Source organism: Sapajus apella, unplaced genomic scaffold (assembly GCF_009761245.1).
Source record: "Sapajus apella isolate SASKATOON/1434 unplaced genomic scaffold, GSC_monkey_1.0 scaffold41, whole genome shotgun sequence".
Classification (NCBI taxonomy): domain Eukaryota; kingdom Metazoa; phylum Chordata; class Mammalia; order Primates; family Cebidae; genus Sapajus; species Sapajus apella.
Window position 1 is genome coordinate 20,578,709 of NW_022436981.1, and position 25,334 is coordinate 20,604,042.

The 25,334-nt window shown below is 31.2% G+C and overlaps 1 long non-coding RNA gene across 1 annotated transcript; it reads left to right on the forward strand.

Moving 5' to 3' along the window:
- The first annotated feature begins 305 nt into the window (after positions 1-305).
- LOC116565656 lies at positions 306-14,148 on the forward strand. The gene is made up of 3 exons (XR_004275557.1): positions 306-315; positions 14,007-14,012; positions 14,049-14,148. It is a non-coding gene; the product is annotated as an uncharacterized LOC116565656 (long non-coding RNA).
- The last annotated feature ends 11,186 nt before the right edge of the window (positions 14,149-25,334 follow it).

A 25,334-nucleotide genomic window follows, 5' to 3' on the forward strand; every position in this document is an offset into this window, starting at 1 on the left:
ACTAGTGTTTCTGACAAAAAAAAAATTCTGAAAAAGAAATCAAGAAAACAATCCAATCTACAATAGCTACAAAAATAATAACATATTTAGGAATATATTTAATCATCAAGGTAAATTACCTATAGACTGAAAATTATAAAACAGTAATGAAAATAATTGAAGAAGTTCGGGCAGGGCAGCTCACTCCTGTAATCCCAGCACTTTGAGAGGCCAAGGCGGGCAGATCACCTGACGTAAGGAGTTTGAAACCCGTCTTGTCAACATGGTGAAACTTCATCTCTACTAAAAATACAAATAAATTAGCTAGGCATGGTGGTGGGTGCCTGTAATCCAGCTACTCTGGAGGCTGAGGCAGGGGAATCACTTGATCCTGGGAGGCAGAGGCTGCAGTGAGCTGAGATCACACCATTGCACTCCAGCCTGGCCAACAACAGTGAAACTCCTTCTCAACAAAAGAAAGCAAAGAAAATCATTGAAGAAGACACAGATTAGTGAAAGATATTCCATGTTTATAGATTGAAAAAATTAGTATTGTTAAAATACCCATACTACCAAAGTGATCTACATATTAAATACAATCTTGATCAAAATTCCAATGTCATTTTTCAGAGATATAGAATAAATAATTCTGAAATTTATATAGAACCACAAAAAATTCCAAATAACTAGGAAAATTATGAACAATGACAACAACAAAAAAAGCTGAAGGAATTACATTGCTTGATTTCAAACTGTAATACAAAGCTACAGAAAATAAAACAGTATGGTGCTGTCATAAACAAAGATTCATTGACCAAAGAAAAGAACAGATATCATTAAAAAAAACATATTTTTGTATAGTCAATTGAGCTTCAATGAAGATACCAAGGAGGTATGATGGGGAAAAGATACTCTTACGAATGGTGCCAAGGAAATTGGATAGCTATATGCAGAAGAGTGAAGAGCCCTTCTCTAACATCATACAACAACCACAACAAAAAAAAAAAACTCAAAATAGATTAAACATTTAAACATAAGACCTGAAATAGTAAAACCATTAGAAAAAAACACAGCAAAATAATGACATGACATTTGTTTGGGCAATAATTTATTTAGACTTTATACTAAAAGTGTAGTCAATAAAAAAAAATTAGACAAATGGGATTACATGAAGCTAAAAAGCTTTACACAGCAAGCAAAAAATAGAGTGAAGAATCAAACTACCAGTCAGGGGAAAATATTTGCAAGGCATACACCTGATAAGGGGTTAATATCAAAAATAAGCAAGGAACACACACTACTCTATATTATGAAAACTATTTATCCAGTTAAAATCTAGGCAAGATACCTAAATAAATACTTTACAAATGAAAACATACATATGCCCAACAGATATTTGAAAAAATGCTCAACATCACCAATCACTAAAAAAATTCAAATTAAAATCACAAAGGGATAATACACCATACCTCTCAGAATGGCTATTACCAAAAAGGCAAAAATATTTACAAGTTCTGGTGAGAATGTATAGAAGAGGGAGACTTGTACACTGTTGGTGGAATTGTAAATTAGTATAGCCATTAAGGAACACAGCATAAAGATATCTCAAAAAACTAAAAATAAAATTACTGTATGATCCAGGAATCCCACTTCTGAGTATTTACTCAAAGATTTGAAGTTAGTGTGTAAAAGAAATATCTGCATACCCAAATTCTTTGCAGCATTATTCACAATAGCCAAGATATGGAATCAATCTAAGTGTCCAGCAACAGACGAATAAAGATAATATGGTGTGTGTGTGTGTATGTGTGTCTGTGTGTGTAGAGACACACACACAAACAGAGTACTACTGTATCTATTTATATATAGAGCATATATACATAATATATATTATATATATACACATATATGTTATATATATGTATTATATATTATACATGTATATGTGGAGTACTATTTTATGTATATATATATACATACATACATACCATATTTTTTATATATATACATATAATATGATGTGTGTATATATACATAGTATGTGTGTGTGTGTGTGTGTGTGTGTGTGTATATATATATATATATATATATGTATATGTCTTGAAAAAGTCTTTTAAAACTTTAAAAAAAGAATATATATTGTCCCTTGCAACAAACAACATGGATGGAATTGGAGAATATTATGCTAAGTGAAATAAGACAAATACCACATGTTCTAATTTATATGTAGAATCTAAAACAATCAAATTCCAAGGAACAGAGAGTAGAATGGTAACTATGAGAGGCAAGAGGCAAAGGGAATAGGGAGAGGATGATCAAGGGATACAAAGCCTTAAATAGAAAAATAGATTTCTTTTTCATAGAGATATATTTCATAGGATGATGGATATAGTAAATCATATCGTATTATGCATTTAAAAATTTCCAAAAGAGTAAATTTCAAATATTCTCACTACAGAAAAGATAAGTATTTCATGTGATAGATATGTTAATTCACTTAGTTTTATTACTTCACATTAAATTCATGAATATTAACATGTTGAACCCCACAAATATATACAAACTAATTTGTCAATTTATAATTAAAAATAAAAAATCAAAGTATTTTTTAAAGTAAATTAAAAATTCCTTAAACTCCCTCCCAATGTTTTTTTTTTACTTCTTTATATACAGTCTTTTTGCAACTGAATATGCATTCTAAATGAACAAGGTTCTTCACTATAATGTTTATTTTTCCCAGAATTAAAAATCAATTAATACATGTTAAATACATGAATGATGAAATAAATCAATATTGCCAGTGATGACTCTTTTATATATGAAATATGCTAAAAATTTATAGCTAGGAAACATCTTAGAATTATCTCATGTAAGTGATTCATTTTATAAATGAGAAAACGGAGACCGGGATGCATTTTGTAACTTGCTGAAATTCACACACATAGCCAGTAGGAAAACTAAGACTGGAATGTATGTTTCCTAAAACATGCAGGACAAACTGAAGCAAAAAATAAATTATCAATATTTTTTCATATGATTTTCTCTCTCCAAAGCATATGCCACATCATCTGTTTATCCTGTAGTTACATTTATCCTCTTTCAAATGTATTCTTACAAAGAAAATTATAACAGATCAGGTAGTCCAGAAGTATAAAAAGTTGTATTAAGGCTTGGGATTTCTGCTCTTTAAAGAGCTTCAGAGTTAGTACCATGCATACAACAACAAAAACAGAACATAGCAAAAATTAATGACTTTTGCATCCACCAGAAAATGAAATCTCAAGTTCAAATCACCACTCCAAAATTTGGAAGGACAAATGAATACAGAGAGTTAGAGTCAACATCTGTGAGAATGTACAACTGGGGCCATAAAGTGGTAGAAACATTTAAATGCTAATTTTGACAAATTGCTGGAGACTAAGGTCTTAGGAGAGAATAAGAATCTGATGGAGGCTGTAGTCATAGGGGTCCCCACACATTCATGGATTTACATCCAGCAGCCTCACAGTTTCTTATGTTGAAGGGCCAAGTAAGATACCTCTTGTGGCCATAGTAGAGAAAAAAGAAAGAAGGCGAGAAAGAGAGATGGAGGGAGGAAGGAAGGAAGAGGGAGAGAGAGAGAAAAGAAAGAAAAGAAAAAGAAAAGAAAGAAACATTGAGAAATATACCCAGATAAGTATTAAATAACAAAACTTACCCTCCAGAGAAAAGCCTTCACCAAAACTTTATCCTAGCTAGAGGGAAGTTACAAGACTTTAGTCCCTGTAGTTTCCTGTGTCACCAGAGAAGGAAAGAAAGCTAAAAAATCATTTATGAAGGTCACTGCCCAGGTAAACCAGTCTTCTATAAAACTGAGATATAATCTAATATAATACATCACTTTTGTCCCCCCAACACCATACTCCCACATCACTAGGGCTCTATATAGTATCAGTGGATTACGGGCCGGGCACAGTGGCTCATGCTTGTAATCCCAGCACTTCGGGAGGCTCAGGTAAGTGGATCACTTGAGGCTAGGAGTTCAAGGCCAGCATGGCCAACATGGTGAAATCCGGTCTCTACTAAAAGTGTAAAAATTAGCTGAGTAAAGCAGCATGCACCTCTCAGGAGGCTGAGGCAGGAGAATCACTTGAACCTGGGAGGTGGAAGTTGCAGTGAGCCAAGATTGTGCCACTGCACCCTATCCTGGGCAAAAGAATGATACTTTGTCTCAATACAACAATAACTACACAAAACAAAAAACCCAGTAGATTGCAACTTAAACTGTGAGACAGGCTCTAAGTAAGGAGGATTTCTTAGGAAAACCCAAAGAAAGTACTGAAGACAAAAATAAGGTCACTAGAAGAATTTAAACTATCGGGCGCCTATTACTATGGCAAATATTAAATGCAGCCCAATTTGTTGCCAAGTTAACATAAAACCTAACACTAAAGGCCTATTGCTCCTATTGTCTGATAGGAGCAGCCCAATTTGTTGCCAAGTTAACATAAAACACTAAAGGTCTATTGCTCCTATTGTCAGACTTAAGCTCCTATTGTCTGATATGTCATGTCTGTCAGGCAACAAAAAAATTAGAAGGCATATCAAAAGGCAGACAAAGTATAGGGAACACTCATTAACACAGACCATGTTTTAGGCCATATAACAAACCTCAAGAAATATAAAGGAACAGAAATCATAAAAGTATATTGTTAGGCTATAGTATAATTAAACTAAAAATCAAAAACATAAAAATAGTTGAAGAATTCCCCAATTGAAACTTAAATACACAATTCTAAACAATAGATGGGTCAAAGAAGAAGTCTCAGGAAAACATTTTTTAATTATTTTGATTAAATGAAGGTCTAATTTAGAACCTGTGAGATCCATTAAAAAATGCTTAGAGGAAGATTTACAGTACAAATGTATTTAAGAAAAGAAAATAATCCAAAATCAATAATCTAAGTTTTCACTTCAGGGAACTATAGAAAGAAGAACAATTATAAGCCAAAAGTGAGCAATATAAAATTAGAACAGAAACCAATTATGTTGTAAACAAAAAATAAAAATAAGAAAACAGAGCGAAAGCCGATTCTTTGAAAAAAGATCAATAAAATTGATCAGCTTTCACTAGCCAAGTGTAAGAACAAAAAGAGAGAAAAAATACAACCAATATCAGAAAAAAGTCACCATCACTCTGATTTTACAGACATTAAAATAATAAAGAAACACTACCAACAATTCTATGCCCAAAATTTTGATGACATAGAGGAAATTGATCAATTCCTTAAAAAACACAAACTACTACAATTCACATGAGGATAAATAGTTAATATGAATAGGCTTATTTCTATCAATGAAATTTAATTTGTAACAAATAGCTTTCCAAAAAATAAATCACCAGGCCTACATAGTTTCAATGGTGAATTTTACCAAGAAGTAACGATACCATTTTTATATATTTTTTTTCCAGCAATTGAAAAGTAGAGAAAAACTTCTTAACTCAATTCGTAAATCCAGATTATTCTTATTATAAAACCTGATTAAAAAATCACAGGAAAGAAAAAGATCAGTATCTCCCATAAACAGAGATGAAGAAATCTTCAAAAATTAGCAAATTTAATATAAATATGTAATTAAAAGTATATGCTATGAGCAACTAGGATTTATTATATGTATATTCCAGCTAGGCTGGGTCAAAATTTGAAAATCAATCTTTGTAATTCACCACATCAACAAACAAATGAAGAAAAATCACACATTCATATTGTGGAAAAATAAATCCACAAAATACAGCACACATGTAAAATAAAAACCCTCCTTAAACTAGGAGTTAAGATAGTTTGTTTAAGTTAAAAGAAGTCTATGAAATATCCACAACTAAATCATACTTAATAGTGAAAAATTAGATGCTTTCTTTCTAACATCAGGAACAAGGCAAGGGTGTCGTCTCTCATCACTCTATTCAAAATTGTACTAGAAGTCATACCTAGTGCAATATGAAAAGACAATAAGAAATGTGCAACTCATTAAGAAGACATAAAGCTGTGTTTGTTCACAGATGACATAATTATATATTTGGATCTCAAAGAATCGAAAAGCAATCTCTCATAGGTATAGCAAAGTTTCAGGATTCAGGTTACTATACAAAAATCATTTACTTCCCCATACATCAACAAAGGAATTGAAATTGTAATTTGAAATTTAAAAAAGAAACATACAGTGACATTTATAAAATGCACCAAGATATGAAATAGGCATAAATCTTATAAAATACATACTTAATCTATATGTGGAAAACTATAAAACTCTGATAAAATGCATCAAAGAAGATCTAAATAAATCAAGAAATATTACATATTCATAGATTAGAGGAAACAATATTGTCAAGATATCAGTTCTTTTCAACCTAATCTGTAGATTCAATGCATACTAAGCAAAACCCTAGGAAGCTATTTTATAAATATCAATAAAATTATGATAAAATTATAAATAATAAATAATTATAAATAATAATAATTATAAATAATAATAAAATTATGTATGGAAAGATAAACAACCTGGATTAACCAATACTATTCTAGAAAAAAATATCAAAGTAGAAGGACTCACGCTTGTTGACATCAAGATTTTTATAGAGCTACAGTAAAAAAGACAGTGTGGTACTGGTGAAAGAATATACACAGGTCAACGAAAACTTGTAGTATACAAATCATGCCTTCCTCACTCATTATCTCTATCCAATCTTTTAAGTATTTATGATTTTACTGTTTGAGTCATTAAGCCTACAGATCTAGATAATATGATTATGCTTATCTTTCTTGATTTTTCAAGTTTAGATATTTGTTGGTGTTTTCAACTTTTCACACAAAAAACTCAAAATTGCAAAAAAAAGATATAACAATGGAAATATAAAAATCACCTCTGCACCAATTTCCTTTAAAGGAAGCAATTGCCACTCTGCTTCTTAAGTAATACATGGATCTACTTCATATCTGTGTTTCTTTTTATACTGTATTTTACAGCGATGATTTTTTTTTTTTTTTTTTACTATCTCTTCCCACATGAATGAATGCATAGGCCTTACAGGTGTATTTTGAATAAAATCAATAATATGAATCCATCAGATCAAAGAGGCTTAGATCAAACCACTAACTTAAAAGCCACATAATCAAGCTAAAACAAATACCCAGGCAAGCACAGGTTACTTTTTGTGTGGAAGGCTAAGCAACCAGAAGCAAAATTTCCTTCCTTCTCCATCATGTTTCCAGGAGGGTAATCTTTACGACATAACAGAACAAGGAGGATTTTCTGGAAGCCCCAGAGAGCTAAATTAAACAATGCCTGTCACAGCAAAATCCAGCTTTCTCTTGTCTGGTTTGTTTCTTGTCACTGAAAACAATCTTTCAATCACAGTAAAGCTCTGCCAGCCTAACAGTCTTTGGCAATTAGTGATCTAAAAGAGAGAAGAATTTTTAGAAAATACGTCAGAAATTGAAGACCTTAAATAAGCCAAGAAGGAGGTGTGATCTGAATCTTAATTACTATTGCCCATGATCTTCACTTTCTCAGCAAAAGATGAGATATCTTGAAATTGTTTTGGATTAAGGGCTGCAAAAATAAAAGCCTAATAAAAATACTGTTTTCTACAAATTAACAGACGGATAAATTGGTAGAAATTCATAACCCTTTCATCTCTGACAGTCACCTAAATAAACTGTTTTCTACAAATTAACAGATGGATAACTTGGTACAAATTCATAACCCTTTCATCTCTGAAAGTCACCTAAATAAATTACAACATGTATAAGGTAATTATTTATTCAAAATTTTTAACATCAGGGAGTTTTTGACAAGCATTAGCAAAAGGGTTCAGAAAAGAGAAGGTATTTTAATAAAGAGAATTGTTGACTTAGTGTAGCTGTGTGCTAAATCTATAGCATCTGGTTTTGCCACTTAGTAATCTTTTCAGTTAAAAATTAAAAATTAAAAAAACTTACCATTTTTCCTGTCTTGAGTATTACTTCACATCTTAATTAACAAGATTTTTTTTCACTTTCAGTTATTACTAAAAGATCTCAGAAGATCCAGGGAATGCATTAGGAAGCCTTGTCTATCACATCAACAGCCTTCCAACTTTCCTGAAAGTTGTGTTTGCATATTTTAATGGTCTGATGTGATAACACTCAAATCAAAATCAACATTTTTGGTCTGGCATAATAGTTCATGCCAGAAATCCCAGCACTTTGGGAAGCCAAGGCAGGCAGATCACATGAGGTCAGGAGTTCAAAACCAGCCTGGCCAACCAGGCATGACAGCGGGTGCCTGTAACCCAGCTACTCAGGAGGTTGAAGCTGGAAAATTACTTGAACCCAGGAGGCAGAGGTTGCAGTCAGCTGTGACAGCACCATTGCACTCCAGCCTGGGTGACAGAGGGAGTTCCAACTAAAAAAAAAAAAAAAAAATCAACATTTTTATCTAATATTCATAATGGCCCCTTTCCACCCCACCCTCTCATGTATTCAGAATATTTACAGATAAAACAGCTGGAAACCACTGAACTATTTTTTCTATATTTATGTGTTTAAATAAAACTAGTAAAGCATTACATTCATTCTGTCAGTGAAGAAGAAATGCAGGTAATAGTCTTCCTTCTAAGATGAATTAGCACTGCTGTGTCTAAAGTGCTCAGAATTAAACAGAGACTTTTTAGCTGTGTGGCTAATATTATCATTCCAACAAATGGATTATTTAAAGCATGAATTTTTTTATTTGCCAGTTCAATTTGTTGAGGTGCATTTACAGATAATTTACTTAAGCTTACTTATTTAAACATTGTAATAAAATAGGCAAAAAGTATTACTCTGAAAAATCAAGTCACCATATATCAATAAAGAGAATTAAATTTTGAATTAAATGAATTCGAGCTATGAGCTATGAACACACAGCTCATAATGAGTCTGAATGATTTATTTCATTTTATACAGTCATGAAACCTCAATCCAATTATATGATCTTCAAAGTATAAATTAAAGCAAATGAACATATAAAGATGGAAAATCACAGATGGAGTATTAATATAACCCTCAGTAAATATCACAGAAAAAACAATTTTAAAAAAGTAGAAAGGAAAATAATATAGAAGGATAAAGTATAGATATTATTCTCATATTTGACCACTGGTTTGTTTTCAAATTTAAAGTTTTACTTGATAAAGCTTGAAAAATTAGAAACTATAATATGTATTTGACAATTTAAATATAACAACAGATAAATGTTTTACAATAATCAAAATAGAAATAAAATTAAACAATTCTCAATGTAAACCTTCATATTTGGGACAAATTCTTAAAATAGTGTGAAACTAATTACATTATTTCAGGTTTAATATCTTTGTATTTATATGCAATCTATATAAATATTTTCACACAAAAAATTTTGACGAGGCTACAAATTGCATACTATATAAATATACTTTTTAGCCTTCAGGGAAGTATAGTTATTTCACATGTAAACACAAGTTTAATAATTTTAGAGTGGTATTCATCATTTCACATATCTTATACTCTCATAACATAGAAAATCAGGCAAGAATTAACTAAAAAGAAAAACACTCTACATATTTCTCTCACCACTCTACGAGCCTAAGCAAACAAGTTAAATTAACTTGACTATAGCTGACTGAAAAGATTTTTCTCAAAAATGAGGTATTAATTAGGCAAATTCTGTCTCTAGATTGGGAATAGCATTCTTTCTGATGCTGAGGGAAAAATAACCACAGCTTTTTCTTTTTCTCGTTTTAATTAAGAGTTTTCTCTTCTGTAGGCAATATATTTATTGTAGCTTGAAAAAACAGTAGGAAAAATGTCCATATGAACCAGTGGCAATGTTTTCAGAACACCAAAAAAGGTATGTCTTTTCTGTAAGTGGAATAAACGATGGTAACCTGCTGATGACAAATTCTTGTATTTTACTGGATATCACTGATTGAGAATCTTGTTTTGATACGTACTCCAAAGCATTTCACAGTTTTCAAGTTTCCATTGTTTCTGATTGAAAAACAGTAACTATTATTTCTGTTTTCTGGTGTACAATGTACCCTTCTCCCAATCTTGCTACTTTGAAGACTGTCTTCTTGTCTTTGATTTTCAGAACTTTGTTTTTAATTTGTCTAGGCTTATGGCATTTTATTTTTATTCTGTTTGAAGTTTTGTGAGTTTCTTAGGTTTTTGGGTTAGTGTTTTTCATCAAATTTTGGGACTTTGAATATTACTTATTCAAATATTTAGGTTTTCTTAAATATATTTTTCTTTTCTTTCTAGGATATTATTTTGCCTGTGTTAGAAAGTTTGATATTGTAAACACATGCATGTGGCTTCACATCTTCTTGTTGAATCTGTTCTTCAAATTTGATAATTTTTATTGATCTTCCTTCAAATTCTTTATGTAATACCTCCAAAAAAATTTTAAGCATATTGAATAAATACTGTAATTATGCTTTTCTAGACATTTTACATTTATAGAATTTGTATTTTTTTGTAGTTGAAATGTCCAACTCTATGCTAAAATTTCCCATCTTCACTCATGAAAAAAATATTTTTAAGAAGCAAATTTTTATTACTTTGAATATATTTTATTATATATGCATATACACATATAAATATATTTAGTAATAATAGAGTATGTGTGTGTGTGCATATATATGTATATATTATAATTTGTCTAAGCTTGATTCATTTCAATTCTGTTTGGAGTTTTATTCTGTTTGGAGTGTATATATGCATACACATACTTGGAGTAAATATATGGATATACACACACTCTCTGTCTCTCTCTGTGTCTTTTACCACTAAATTTTCCTAGAGTTCTTATCTACTAAATTCAAAGTTAGGCGTTTTGCCATTAGTTTTATGGTCCTACATTTTTGCTTGCCTAAGAATCTCATAGTGTCTAGTTGCTTTCTATGCATAGCAATTTTTGATTGAAGACTGGAAAGTACAGTTAATGCAGCATAGAGATTAGATTATGTTACTGTCTTCTGAAGAGTCTTAACTTTTCAGTAAATAGTTAAATTGTTGGATGATTATCTTGGAAGTCTGTAGTCTTAGGTTTAGGCTTAGTGCTCCTTAGTGAAGATCAAAGGAAAGCAATGTGTTCTTAAATGCTTCTAATTTGGCAGGACTAATCTCTAATCTTTTGTTTATGTATCTTCTCACGGATTGGCTTTAAGTTATGTTGAGACCAGTATAGTTTAAGTTCTATTCTAGGGTGTTGTTATTATTTCTAAGACAAGACTTGCTGATACCTCAGACGGATGCCAGAGATATCTTGTGATATTGAGAATATCTCTCCACCCTAAAATAGCCTGAGATACAAAGTGCCCCAGCTCAGTTCTTCCTCCAAGACTGTGTGCAACTGTCACACATATTTCTGTCCCATTTTTAACCCTATAGCCTCGCATATCTGATAAACCTTGTGTGGTCTCATGCTGGGCATGCACATCTCAGTTCATTGCCAAATATTTGTACAGATTCTTCCGTAGATATCTGGGGTGCTCTTTTTTATTAGGTCTTTCCATTTCAATTAACTGCTCTACAGAGACTGGTCATTTAATCTTTGTCGTATTCTGAACACTTGTACTTCATATCACTTGTGGCCAATATGTTCTACTCAGGCACCAGTTCTCTACATCTGAAATGGCAGAGAATAGGCAATCTTATGGCTTGTCACATCTATTTTAAATATTGGTTGCAATATGGAACCTGAAATCACATCCATAATTATTTTATACTATTATTATGTATTTTAACCTATATTGCACCTTGAATATGTCTCTCACCCATGCATGTTATGACATCATGCAATTGTCTTCCAGAAATTTTTTATGTTCACTTAGTTATATAGGTATTATAAATATTGTATTTTATGTAGCATATTAAAATTATTGAATGATTAAATTATCAGGATTATTAATATGCTAAAATTAGATAAGTTCTATATTAGCTTTATTTTAATAAAAATATAATTATTGTATTAGGAACTTGACATTAGGTTACTACGGGTGCTTAAGTATTATGTGTAATACTTTTTAGCCTTTATTTTTTTTAAGTTGGAAAAGAAAAATTGCTTTTTTAAATAATGCAGAACATAATACATTATTTGTGAGTTTATATCACCACAGCAGCATCAGAGAATAAAGAAACTTAGAATATTTATGACTGAAGCAAAATAAATAATAAACGTAATCAAAACCTCCTACACTTTAGCTGGTTATACCATGGATTTGGATGGGATGCCAGGAAACAACATTTGTATTCTTTGCAGTGTCCTTCATACATTCATGGTACTATTACATCCAGGACGTTTAAGTCAATATATTCATAGACTAGTAGACCTGAAGAAAACCAGAGTGATTTTCCATGTAAACTTTCTAATTTTGTTCATTATAAAAACAGAGTTCTCTAGAGATCATTTGACTTAAGGTAATAGTCAAACAGTTGAGAACAGAATATGGATCCTGGATCTCTGTAAAAACCACTATTCTACATGTCCCCAAAATAGTAGTTACGGTTGGTTTCAATGTCCTTAAAAATGGGATGACAGATTTTTTACCTAATGCTAAAAATGAATCAAATGAACAACAAAGCCACATAAAACTGGATCAATAAATATCTATTTAAATTTACTCTACTTAAAGTAACACTAGTCTGAGAACATAGTTTTCTATTATTTATAAATAATGCATGACTGATAATTTTAAATAATTATCTGGTGATTCAGTAGGATCATCTAAAGACCAGTATGAACAAATTAATGTAAAATTAAATTGCTTTTTCTATAACTTAAAGGGCAAATTTCTGACTTCTGAGTTTGTATTTTGGTAAGCTATATGTCTGTTCTCATTCATTATTGCATTGAAATATGCAATAATGAAGAAAAAATCTATATAAATTTGGAACGACAATTAGATGTGCTTCCTTACCTTGCAGAAAATAACTCTAAATACGATTAAAGCCAGATTTGAGGAAAAAAGTTGGATCATCTAACAATAGACTATTCTAGCTGAATGTTTCTCTGACTCCTCAAGAGGATCAAGGTCTGAGACGCTGATTATCATCTTCAGTGGCTCAATGGGGTGGCTGAGCCAAATTTACTGCTTTTTCTTGCTTTATTTCCAAAATTATATTTCTTTTGAAATAATTTATGAGAAATAACATGGGTAATGCATATGGAATTCTAAACAGTGTATTCAACTTTAGGTAAGAGAAGAGAGAGTAAGATTACTGCTAGCAGTATATTGTATGTACTTCATTTCCATATTTCAATTCTAACACATGAACTGCAAGCTATTTCACATTGTCCACAGAAATATCACTTCAGTTTCCTCATAGATTACCTGTAAAGCAGAGTGGCAAAAGCCTAGTGAGCAGGAGATGATTAGCAGTGGGCCTGAAAGAAAACTGAAATTTTTCTGTGCATACAAAGGTGGACATTAAAGGATAACATTATTATTCCTAATTTTCTCCATATTATAGAAGGCACAGTTGTGTGCTGTGAATGATAAAGCAGAGATAAGATATGGCACTTAGGAAGATTTCTTAAGGTTTAGGATGATTATCCTAGGGAAACCATATCATATGTGACCAAGGAGAAGTAAATAGGTTGAAAATTGACATTATAGCCTTTGCTTATATTTGAGACTGTACCTCTATGAAAAATCAATCAATTTATCTATTTGACTACCTTTCTACATCATATAGAACAGAGGTGACAAATAGCAGGGTTTATCATGGGTACAGGGCCCTTGAGGTAGAGGCTAGAAAAGAAAATGGCTTCAGGATGCTGATGTAGCTCAGAATTATGACAAAAGATAGAGCAAAATTTAGCCTGAATGTAAGGGAAAATGTGATAAGAAGCAGGTAAAATAAAAGAATATAGAAAAGAAAATTTCAATGACTTCCAAAAACAAGTCCAGAGAGATCACCATTGTATTAGTTTGTTCTCACACTACCATAAAGATACTACATGAGACTGAGTAATTTATAAAGGACAGAGTTTTAATTGACTCACACTTCAAATGGCTAGGGAAGTCTCAGGAAATTTACAATCATGGCTGAAGGTAAAGGAGAAGCAAAGCATGTCTTACATGTCAGCAGGAGAGACAGCGAGAGGGGAATTGACAAACACTTTTAAACAATCACATCTTGTGAGAACTCACTCATTATCATTAGAGCAGAATGGGGGAAACCACCCCCAAGATCCAATCATTTTTCACCAGGTTCCTCCCCTTGTACAAGATGATTAAAATTCAGTAGGAAATTTGGGTGGAGACACAAAGTTAAACCATATCATTCATAAATAGAGAACCATATGGAGAAGTTGTAGACTTAATTCTGGAGATCCATACTTACATTAGCTCTATATTTTTAAAGTGTTCATAGTGTGGACATAGAGAGTCATTAGAGTTCAAGAAATAATATGAGAATAGGGTTTTAAATTGGTTACCTACATGAGCAATAAAATCACTCAAGCCTTGAAGGTGAATCGAATATGATGAAGAATAAATGCAGAGCCCAAATTCTATAGTGGATGTGGCAGTGTAAATGAGCTGTTATTAAATTACAGTTTAAAGCAATAAGAAACCATATATCTCAGAGGAATGGGAAAACTGTACATAAGTAGAAGATCAATGTTAGGAAAATGACCATAGAGGAAAACAAGAATGGTGATCTTATTTCTTGACTCAAATAAATCAGGGTTTAGAAAGAGAGCCTCAATAATTGAGGGTTCAAACATTTTTTTTTCATGTTTCATGTTCACATTCCAATCCAACTTCTTTCTCCATATCTCATAGTTGATTTGGCTATTCATAATAACCACTAGTAATTTTTTTTCCACACATCCTTAAGCTAAATGCTCAAATAGAGTCAGCAGTCTCACCAGGTTTGAAATTGATACAGGACATTATGCACTGTAGCCAGAAATAAGTTGAAAATGGTAAAGGACATAAAATATAGTTGGTAAAGTATATGATTAATTGTACAAAACGTTCAAGAGTGGCTTGAGTCTGCTTCAGTTTTATAGTAACAAGAAATTACAAATAAATAAAATATGTGCTATTTGTCTAAGAATTATTGGAAAAAATTAATATTGCCTCATGCATTGTAAATAAAAGAGACTTTTTAGTAAGTAAATGACAATTTTAAATGGCAAGTCACTAGATAAATAAATAGGGTATATTTATGCTTTACTTGACACCTAATACTAAAACTAAGTTCATGCTGATTTTATGAGCAAAATGTTATCAGTATTAAAAAAAATTCAAACAAACCAATAAACAAAAATAATTAGTTATGAGCTACATCAATAGGAAAGTATATTCAGATAATTGAAATGAAAGGAAAAGTCATAGAGAAATAATATACATTATTGCATAATGTACATATACGCCTGAGCCAAAAAAAAAATGAATAAAGTTAAAAGAAGTCAAAATAATAAATTATTTGTAACAAATATACACTCTGAATGTTTTAACAAATTAATGAGACACAATATTGGACCAGAAAAATTTGTCAAAATATCAAAGATAAAAAAATTTCATGGAAAAAATTGATTATCTATCTATCTATCTATCTATGGCACACAATAGAAAGAATTGTGAACAATTAGATATTTTTATGACCCAAAATGTAGAAGGTATTTTTTTCTTTATATCTTAATAAACAAAAATCTTGGGAAATTTAGAAAGTTCAAAGCTTCAACTAGTAACTTAGCATTTAAGAATTTATCCTAAGAAATATGTAGACATGAAAGTTACAAAATATGTGAAAGAATGTTGGTCTGTAGCATTATTTATGCTAATAAAAATCTGGACATAATTTAAATAATTCTGTAGTAGTATGAAGGAAAATATTTTTTCTGTATATGCTTATAATCAAGGAATAAAATAATTGCACCAAAACTATAAATGTAGTTCTCAATAGATGGTGGAATTATAGATACCATTCTTGTTTCTATGTGTCTTCTCTTTTTCCAAAATGCATATGGGTCAAACCAAAAAAAGGAAGATGGCAGAATTAACCTAACTTCATGAATAATTATGACAAATACAAATGATCTAAACATTCTATTAGAAGATCTATATTTTTAGTTGGTTTAAAAAAGATGAATCAACTATACATTGCCTACATGTGGTTTAAATATAAAAACGCAAATAAGTTAAAAGTGAAGGATGAGAAAAGATATTACCTTACTAACATTAAGCAATAGAAAACTAGAATACTTGTATTAGCAATCAAAGTAGACTTCATGCATAAGACTATTAACAGTAATAAAGAAAATAATTTTATGACAATGTAGGGAGTAATCGATTAAAATGATCCAACAATTCTAAGTATTTACACTCCAATAACAGAGCTTCAAGAATTATAAAGGAACAATGAAGAGAAATGCAAAAAGAAATAGACCAGTATAATACTTTTATGAAACTATAGCCAATATGTTTTCCTCAATAATTGACAGGTAAAATAATCAGAAAATCAATAAATATGATATAGATGATTTTGAAAACACTACCAATTTGATTCAATTGTCATATATAGAACACTTTACTCAAATATAGCATGATATATATTTATTTTAAATGCACATGGAACATTTACATTGATAAAATAGACTTAGGGTCCAAATGCAAGTCTCAAATTTTAAAAGACTCAAATCATACAAATTTGTTCTCTTATTGAGATAAAATTCAGTGAAGTATATTTAAAATATTCATAGAAAAATTACTAAATATTTGGAACCAAATGATACTCTTTTTAAGGACCTATGGAAAAAAATCCGCAAATTTAAAAGAGAATTAGTGAGTACGTTGAACTGAATAAAAATTAAATTTCAATATATCACAATTTGTGAAGTACTATTACAGCAGTGCCTTATGGAAATTTTTATACCACTTAATAGCTCTACTAGAAAATAAGAAAGCTATTAAATGAATAATTTCAGGATTCACCTAAGAAACTAGAAAATTAGTGCATATAAAATCAATGTAAGTAGAAGCAGAAAAATTAAGATTATAAGAGAAATATTTGAAATAGAAAACAAAAAATAATTAAGAAAATTCAATGAAAGCCAAAAGTCATATTTCAAAAAGATAAATAAAATTGATGCATGTGAATTTCTAGGAAGACTGAGTGAGAGCAAGAATCAGAAAGAGAACACTTTCCAAATACTCCTTATTTCAGGAATAAGAGAGATAAAATCATTACAGAATCTTCACATATTAAAATAATAATAAGATAATATTTTGGTCAATTTTATGGCATTTGACTGCTTAGAATAAATGAAGAAATACTTTGAAGGACACAAAAATAACTAAAGCTCACTAAAAATGGTAAACATAGCCTTTAGTCAAATATGTACTAAAAAAAATAGCCAAATACATGCTAAAAAATTTGTAGTTTAAAGCTTCTCAGAAAAAAATCTCAGTACACAAAAAATTTCACTGGTGAATTCTTCCAATTATGTGTAAGACTAATATTACAAATTATACACAAATTTTTCATCTATTGTAAAATGGAGGAAAAACTTACCAACTAATTTTAAGAGACCAGTTTTATCTTGATGTAAAAGCAGATAAAGTTTTTAGAAGAGACCAAACTGTAGATCAATATCCCTCCTAAATTTAGATGCAAAAATTCTTAACACAATTTTAGATACTCTAATGAAAAAATAAATGAAATATAATGCATTATGATTAAGAGGGCTTTATTCTAAGAATGTAAAGTTACTATAAATTTAAAAATCAATGTTGTTCACCATATTACAAAACTAAAATAACATTATTATAGATAAAGACATCTTAGAGAATCCAACATTTAAGACTGATTAAAACTTGCAGCTATTAGGAATAAAAGAAAATTATGTTAACCCTATAAATCATGTTAATAAATATTCTATAGTTAATATCATATTTAACCATAAAAGGCTGAGTATCCATTTTAAAAAAGCACAAATATATCTACTCATGCTGCCTCTATTAAAAATTATACTAGGACAGTTATATTGTACAATGAAGCAAGAAGAAATAAATGCCATTTAAATTCAAAAAGAAGACTAAGAAAATCAGTCATTATTTGCCAACAACATAATCTATGTTATAAAATCTGTAAAAAACTACAAAACAGCTTCCAGAATTAATAAGTGAGTTTAACAGTCTTGGAGGATACAAGATAATTACACAAAAAATAAGAAAATAACATTATAAAAGTAGTACTATTTACAATAGCCAGAAACAATAGAAATATGCAAAAATCTGACCAAAAATGTAAAAGATCTCTATGGTGCAAAACAGTACTGAAGGAAACTAAAGACAAGTAAATATATAGATAGATCATGTTCATGAGTCAGTGATGTAATATTTCTATATGTCAATTCTCTAAAAATAGATCAATACATTCAATCCCCATCTCTACTAAATAAGAAGGATATATATATTTTTTGGTGAAATAATGAGGAATGAATTATAAGAGTGGAATGAGTCAAGTTTAGGTGATCTGCGGGATTCAGGTAAGATAATGGGAACAGTAGAAATAAAATGTTATTGCTCTTGTTCAGACCTAACGTAGTCACGCAATATCCTGAGATGTCATAATTTACATGACTTTCTTTTCATTACTCCATAACATTTTAATATCATTGACAAATAGTAAAACATAAAAGTAATTCTAATTATGTAGGCAAATATAAAATATAATAAAAATTACCGAAACAAACACAAGTAGATATAACATCAAAACTATTAGGGTGTTTTCATATTAAATGCTTTCATCCAATGAAAATTTCTTGAACATATGTTATGAGCTGAGTACATTTCAGGTACCCAGAATACATTCAGAGATTTATAATAAAGACATCTAAATATTCAATTATAAGATGATATAGTGAGGTTATGGGTATGCCAAGGTTTACACAGATACTAAAGAATCATACTAATTTATATTTTAGAAATGTTTTCCATTAAATTTCTAATGATAGAAAATTTACTCAGAAATAGAAGTGCTCAGATGAATATCTTAAAAAACAGAATGAAAAATTACAATTTGGGCCAGGCATGCTGGCTCACACCTGTAATTCCAGCATTTTGGGAGGCCGAGGCAGGTGGATCACTTGAGGCCAGGAGTTCAAGAGCATCCTGGCCAATAGGGCAAAACCTTTTCTCTACTAAAAATACACAAAGTAATCCAGGCATGGTGGTGTACACGTGTAATCCCAATTACTAAGGAAGCTGAGGCAGGAGAATAGCCTGAACCCAGGAGGTGGAAGCTGCAGTGAGCCGAAATTATGCCACTGTATTCCAGCCTGTGTGATAGAGTGGGACTCCATCTCAAAAAAAAAAAAAAAAAAAAAGGAAAGGAAAGGAAAATTATAATTTGTACATATATTAAAAAAAATGTGTGGTGGGGTAGACTTTGGAAAACAAAGATAAATAGTTAAATTCTGACCCAGTTTAGTTTCAGGTACTGTGAACCCTTCAGATCAATGTGTACATTAGGCCCCGAGGTATAGTGGCATGAAATGCAAGGGTGAGACTTCAACTGGATCATAAATTCATAAGTTATCAATATTAAGATATTAAGAGAAATTGGTAGAAAGTAGCAATTCTCTAGCTTACTCAAGAGGATCATCTAGATCAAAAATAGAAGAGAGCATAGGATAACTCTAAGAATAGAAATGTAAAGAGAAGACACAACAGGTAAATATAGCGACAGAGACTGAGAAGGGGTGGTTGGATTGGTAGAAGGGAATGCATGTATTTCGAAACCCTATTGTATTAGTCCATTCTCACACAGCTATGATGAAATACTCAAGACTGGGTAATTTATAAAGCAAAGAGGTTTTGCTGACTCATTTCCACATAGCTGCGGAGGCCTCAGGAAACTTACAATTATGGCAGAAGGCAAAGGAGGAGCACGCACCTTTTTCACACGGCAGCAGGACAGAGTGAGTGCAAGCAGGGGAAATGCCAGAGGCTTATAAAACCATCAAATCTCATGAGACCACTCACTAACACGAGATCAACATGGGGTTAACCAACCCCATGATCCAATTACCTGTACCTAATCCTGTCACTGACACTTGGGGATTACAGTTCAAGATGAGATTGTAGGTGGGGGTCACACCCTAACCTTATCAATTATATAAACCCAAATTATTTACATGTAAATATATGCTACACACAGTTCTCAAAGTCAATATAAATACCTAATTATTTTAACTAATGCATGTTTATTCATATAAAAACTAACTTCCATGGATATATTAATGGCATTTGATTTGTGCAAAATATTGAGCTTCAGTAGAAAGCAAAAATTATTTTATTAATATTTGTATTTATATTTGTCTCTATATGAACTTAAATGTGAAACATAATTTTCCAGAGTAAAAAAATTAGAAAAATTTTCAAAGTAAACTAAACAATACCAGAGTCAACTCATAGTTTTTAAAAAGAACAGTAATACTTTGAATCTTTGAGAAAGTCACAGTTTTAGAGAGAAATAATTATTACATTTTATTTTTGTAGTTCTGGATGTCTTAAATTATACTTATTGTTGCATTGCTGCAAATTTGGTTCTAAAATATGCTCGACTGACTGAAATGAGAAGCTGGTTTTTAACTAAATTGCCCTAGAACACTCCACATACTCATTTTGTCCCGCAGGGATTTTTAAAAGGGTTCACATATGATAATCATTATCTGTGTCCTGTTCGCAGCTGCCCTTTTACAGAAACATAGAATTTGTGATATCTCATGTGACTTTTTTTTGTGTGTGTTTCTCCAGTTGATGCGAAAAAAAAAAAAAAAAAAGAAAAACTAACTTTATGTAAATTAAACTTGAGGAAATAATGATTCAGAGTATAAGTACCTATATGCCAAGTTTCAGGGAAAATAAAATAAAAAAGCAGTGTCATAAATCATTCAAAAAGGGGGATTTACGATGGAAACAACAAGCCAACTTTAACCACGGTTTCTCTGTTGGGTGCTTCTCTATAGAACAGTTATAATAAATCATGCAATGAATGAATAGAAAATAGAATTCTTTCAACTTCCTCAGGATAAGCTCCTGAGACTCCTTTCTGTACTTAAGCATGCACATCTCTTTTTATTACAGATATTTTACACTGTATTGACTGCACCATACTTACCATATTCTGGCAAACAAATTTTTCATCTGTGTATAATTAGATGGATATTCAAATCCTATTTTTTATTTTAATTTGTTATATTACATATTTGTGCAAGCAGTGCCAGCGTTTCAGCATGCGTTGCCGTAAGAAAACTTACTGTTTAAGCCATCTTTGAAGAAGCTACTCAGAGCATGTTTCACATAGCTTCAAATACCATGTTAAATTTTATTTACAAAACTGAAATACTATTTAAAATATATATATTTTTCAAAATTTTAGTATTTATTTTTTGGTTTATTAGAAATACTCAACATCTTTAATTATTGTTACTAAATCCTCTTATAAAACAACTTTGCTTAAGAGATGATCTAGGATGGACTTGCACATTTTTTCAGTGCCACTGTCGTTTTCTCCACCCCTATTTGTATTAATCAAAAGTTTATAGGGTTTTAGAAAAAAGGTAACCAAGCAAATAAAGGAAGTGATTAGAGGGGCAGGACATATGAAATAAGGAAATAATTTAAAAACAGTGAGGAGATAACAAGAAGCATATACGGTGGCAGAGAGAAAGATAATAAATTGGAAAAAGTGTAAAGAAAAAAAAAAATAAATTGTGTTTCCAGTAAAGAAATCTTGCTATTAAATCTTCTGGATATTTTGAGTACCATTACCACCTGAGAAACTAGAACAGATGTAAGAAGCTTCAGAAAAGCAAGACAAAAGAGAAACTCAAAGGAAACAAAAGAATTAAAATTTTATATTTCTGAGATTTCTCCAGAGACTTGAAAATTGCATAATGGTATGAGTTACCTTACTCTAATTCAAATTACTTTAGGATGTTACTCCTTACTTATGCAGCAGTTCAGATTCAGAAATGTATGACAACCTCACCACCTACTTTTCAATTTAGAAACATTTTTATTAGGTACCCAGACATAATTGTTTTCTAGTTAAAGGTATTTTTATAATAATTCATTTCAAATTTTTAGCCAGAGAATGATTTTGCACTAAAGTAGAACATGAATGAGTCTTTAAGCAGGAGATATGCTCATCTTTAAAATGGGGGATGAAGGGCATAGTGTGTTAAAGAGCCTTGTATTTTCTGCGAGTATAGCTTCCTCAACTTAAGAGGTTGGGAAAGGACATCTACTCTAGCTGCATGCATCTCTAAAGTCTGCAGTAGGTAAATAGGAAGAACCTTGGGAAGTTCACCAATTTATAATTATCTTCCAGTGCTTACTTCAGAACAGGCGGTTAACAAGTAGAGAAATGCTAAGGAGGCAACGAGAACAAAAAGGAGAATTCATTGAAACAAAGGGAAAATGCCATGTTATTCTCTGTTTCAACATGATGTGAAATTTAGCAAAAAGTGGATTATAGCAGAAGAGAGAGAGAGGAGCATCCCACATTAGGCTGTTGTATTGAGTTCATTGACACATTTGACTAGATTCATAGGCAATTATGTATTCTTGAAGTGACAGGATTTGATTTTATGTACAACTTAACAGCTACATAATTAGAAAAGACTGTCTCCAGTCTTCCTATGTGATTTAGTTTGTAAACAACATCCCAAACTTTGCTTTGCTTTAATGATGTTTAGACATAAAAACAAAAGGAAAGAAATGCTCATGGCTAATTTTAAGGTGTTACTTCACACAGCAAGACTTAACTTCTTCTCACCCAGAGTTAACAGAACATGAAGCAGGTGAAGTGGAAAAAGCAGCTGACTGAGAATCAGGAAACCAGGAATTGCATCTTGCTGTTGCCACTAATTAGCTGTCTGACCAAGAGTATCTCAGTGTCTCTGAATGTGGATTTTCTCATCTGTAAAATGAGAAAGTTGTTGATATCTAAAACCCTTTCTGGTACTAAAAAATCTATACACATTGCATTCACTGCTGGCGGCATAGATAGATATACATTGACCTATCCCTGTGTATTTTCTGTTCCTTTTGTAACGCTATTAATATATTCCAGTAATGTTAACTGGCAATGGTTATGTGTATAGTCTGTATAACAGAGGGAATCAAAGTGATCTGTTCAAGAATCAGAATCCTCACCATAGCTAGTGAGCAAAAGCTCCTATCAACAAAGTTCCCTGGTGATACTGTGATGCCACTGATTCCTTGGGGATGTGTTTCCATGTATGTCTATTTAACTGAGAATGAACTGCACCCATCCTGAAATAAAAAATTAGAATTTTTATTGCAATTGGACAAAATGTAGTCTCTTCAAGGCATAATGATAGCTTATATTTCTTTCTCAATGGTGTCTCTATGATACAAATTGGAAGAATGGAAAAAGATCAGTGAATTAAGGAGATAAATCAGCACCCACGGCATTGAGAGTATTTGTGTGAGCTAAACTAACATGCATAAACATACTTCGATCTTAATGCCCTACCTAAAACAAACAAAACAGACACACCCACCAAAAAAAAACCCAAAGAGAGTAAAAGAAATGTTTATAATACATATGAACAATGAATAAATTATAGAAAACTGGGAGCGCTGTAATTGTTATGATATTATATTGACTATGTAATTCTACGTCATTGTTTAAATTTCATCTCTTAAAATCACTAGCATGTCTATGTTATAATATCTTGGGTACATGATGATACATTGCAGATAAATTTTATGATGTGTGTTTAATTTGTGTTGCATTTAACAAACTAAAAACAGAATTCTGAATGACAAGTATAGTTGTTAATGAAACCTCTAAAATATGTTACAAATAATGGAGTTTGGCCCTCTGTTTATTGACTTATTTATTTAAGGCACATTGTGTAGGAGAGCAAAGTTATGAATTTGAAACCAATGTGAATTTTATATTCCATTATATGATTACAAACTTGATTACTGGTGATTTCAAAAGTTTTTTTTTCAAGTGGCTTTCTATTGTTTTAAAAAATACAATATGAGAGAATGTGGATAAGTCAATAGATGTTCATATAATTTATTATGCATGAAAGGGTAATAATGGATCAGTACTGACATAAAATTCAAGTTTATGCTTATAAAAGGCTGAGCAGATCATGTAGTTTAGTCCTCAGTTACCCACTGTCTATGGACCAAAGAAAACAAAGGTTTCTTTTTTTTTAATCTCCATTTTTTTCTATTAATAACTTATCTCCTAGGATCTTTGGTATGTAATTTAAATCATTTACCACTCTAAAATAAAATTTGACTTGAAAAACACTGCTTGAACCCAACCTCATTATAGATAAAATCACTGAGCTCTAGAGAGTTAAAGTGACTTTCTAGCATCAAACAGTTCATTAATAACAGCCACTGTTGTAACCTGGTCTTGTGACTTCAAATGCAGCAATTTATCTTTTAGTCTTCAGACATTTATCGTTTGGCCTTTGTACAGTCCAAAATCAAGAGCAATTATTTATAATGTAATTTTCTTTTGGTATTTAAATTCTTGAGTTTATTCTGGAAATTAGAACTCATATAATTTTTATAAATTAGATACATGCTCAAAGGTGATATCTCCGAAGTGAGAAAGAAGCCAGGGATTTCAGCAATAAGAAAAGGAGATCCAATATTCTAAAACTTTCTCTGATTACCCATGGAGAAAGGAATAAACAGCAGACTCATGTGTTAGTATCCATCTGTTCCTAAGTATAAATTGTTTCATCTTGACCTAGAGCAACCTGAGAGAAGAGTCTCTTCAGAATTACTTGCCTGAATCTCCAAAACAATGCTGTCAAGATTTTTCAAGTAGAGAGAGACAAAGTCATTAGCAAATTTTACAAAAGCAAATGTCATCTAACAGAACCATTTCCATCCCTGAACCCAGTGTTCAATGGAGACATAAGGAATGGGCCTATTAAGAAAGCAGGTAAATGGGCAATGGGACTTCTAAATTCCCATTAGGGGACAGATTACATAAAATTCACAATTTCATAGAACAGTTAGAAACCTGGTATTAGAAAATTTTTAATGAAATATTCAAATTAACAAAGTCAGTACATTAGATCTGACGAAAAAACACTGGGTAATTCCCAAGAAGCCTCTCATGTTGGCCTTTGACTGGTTAACACAATGTATAATCTAGCCCAGTGCTTCTCAGAATTTGTTCCCAAAAATTGCGGCATGTACAGAGTGAACTCATATAAACTATATTAAATAAAACCACTTACACTAAAATCTCTGCCTTCTGTAGTAGATCAACATGAAAGCA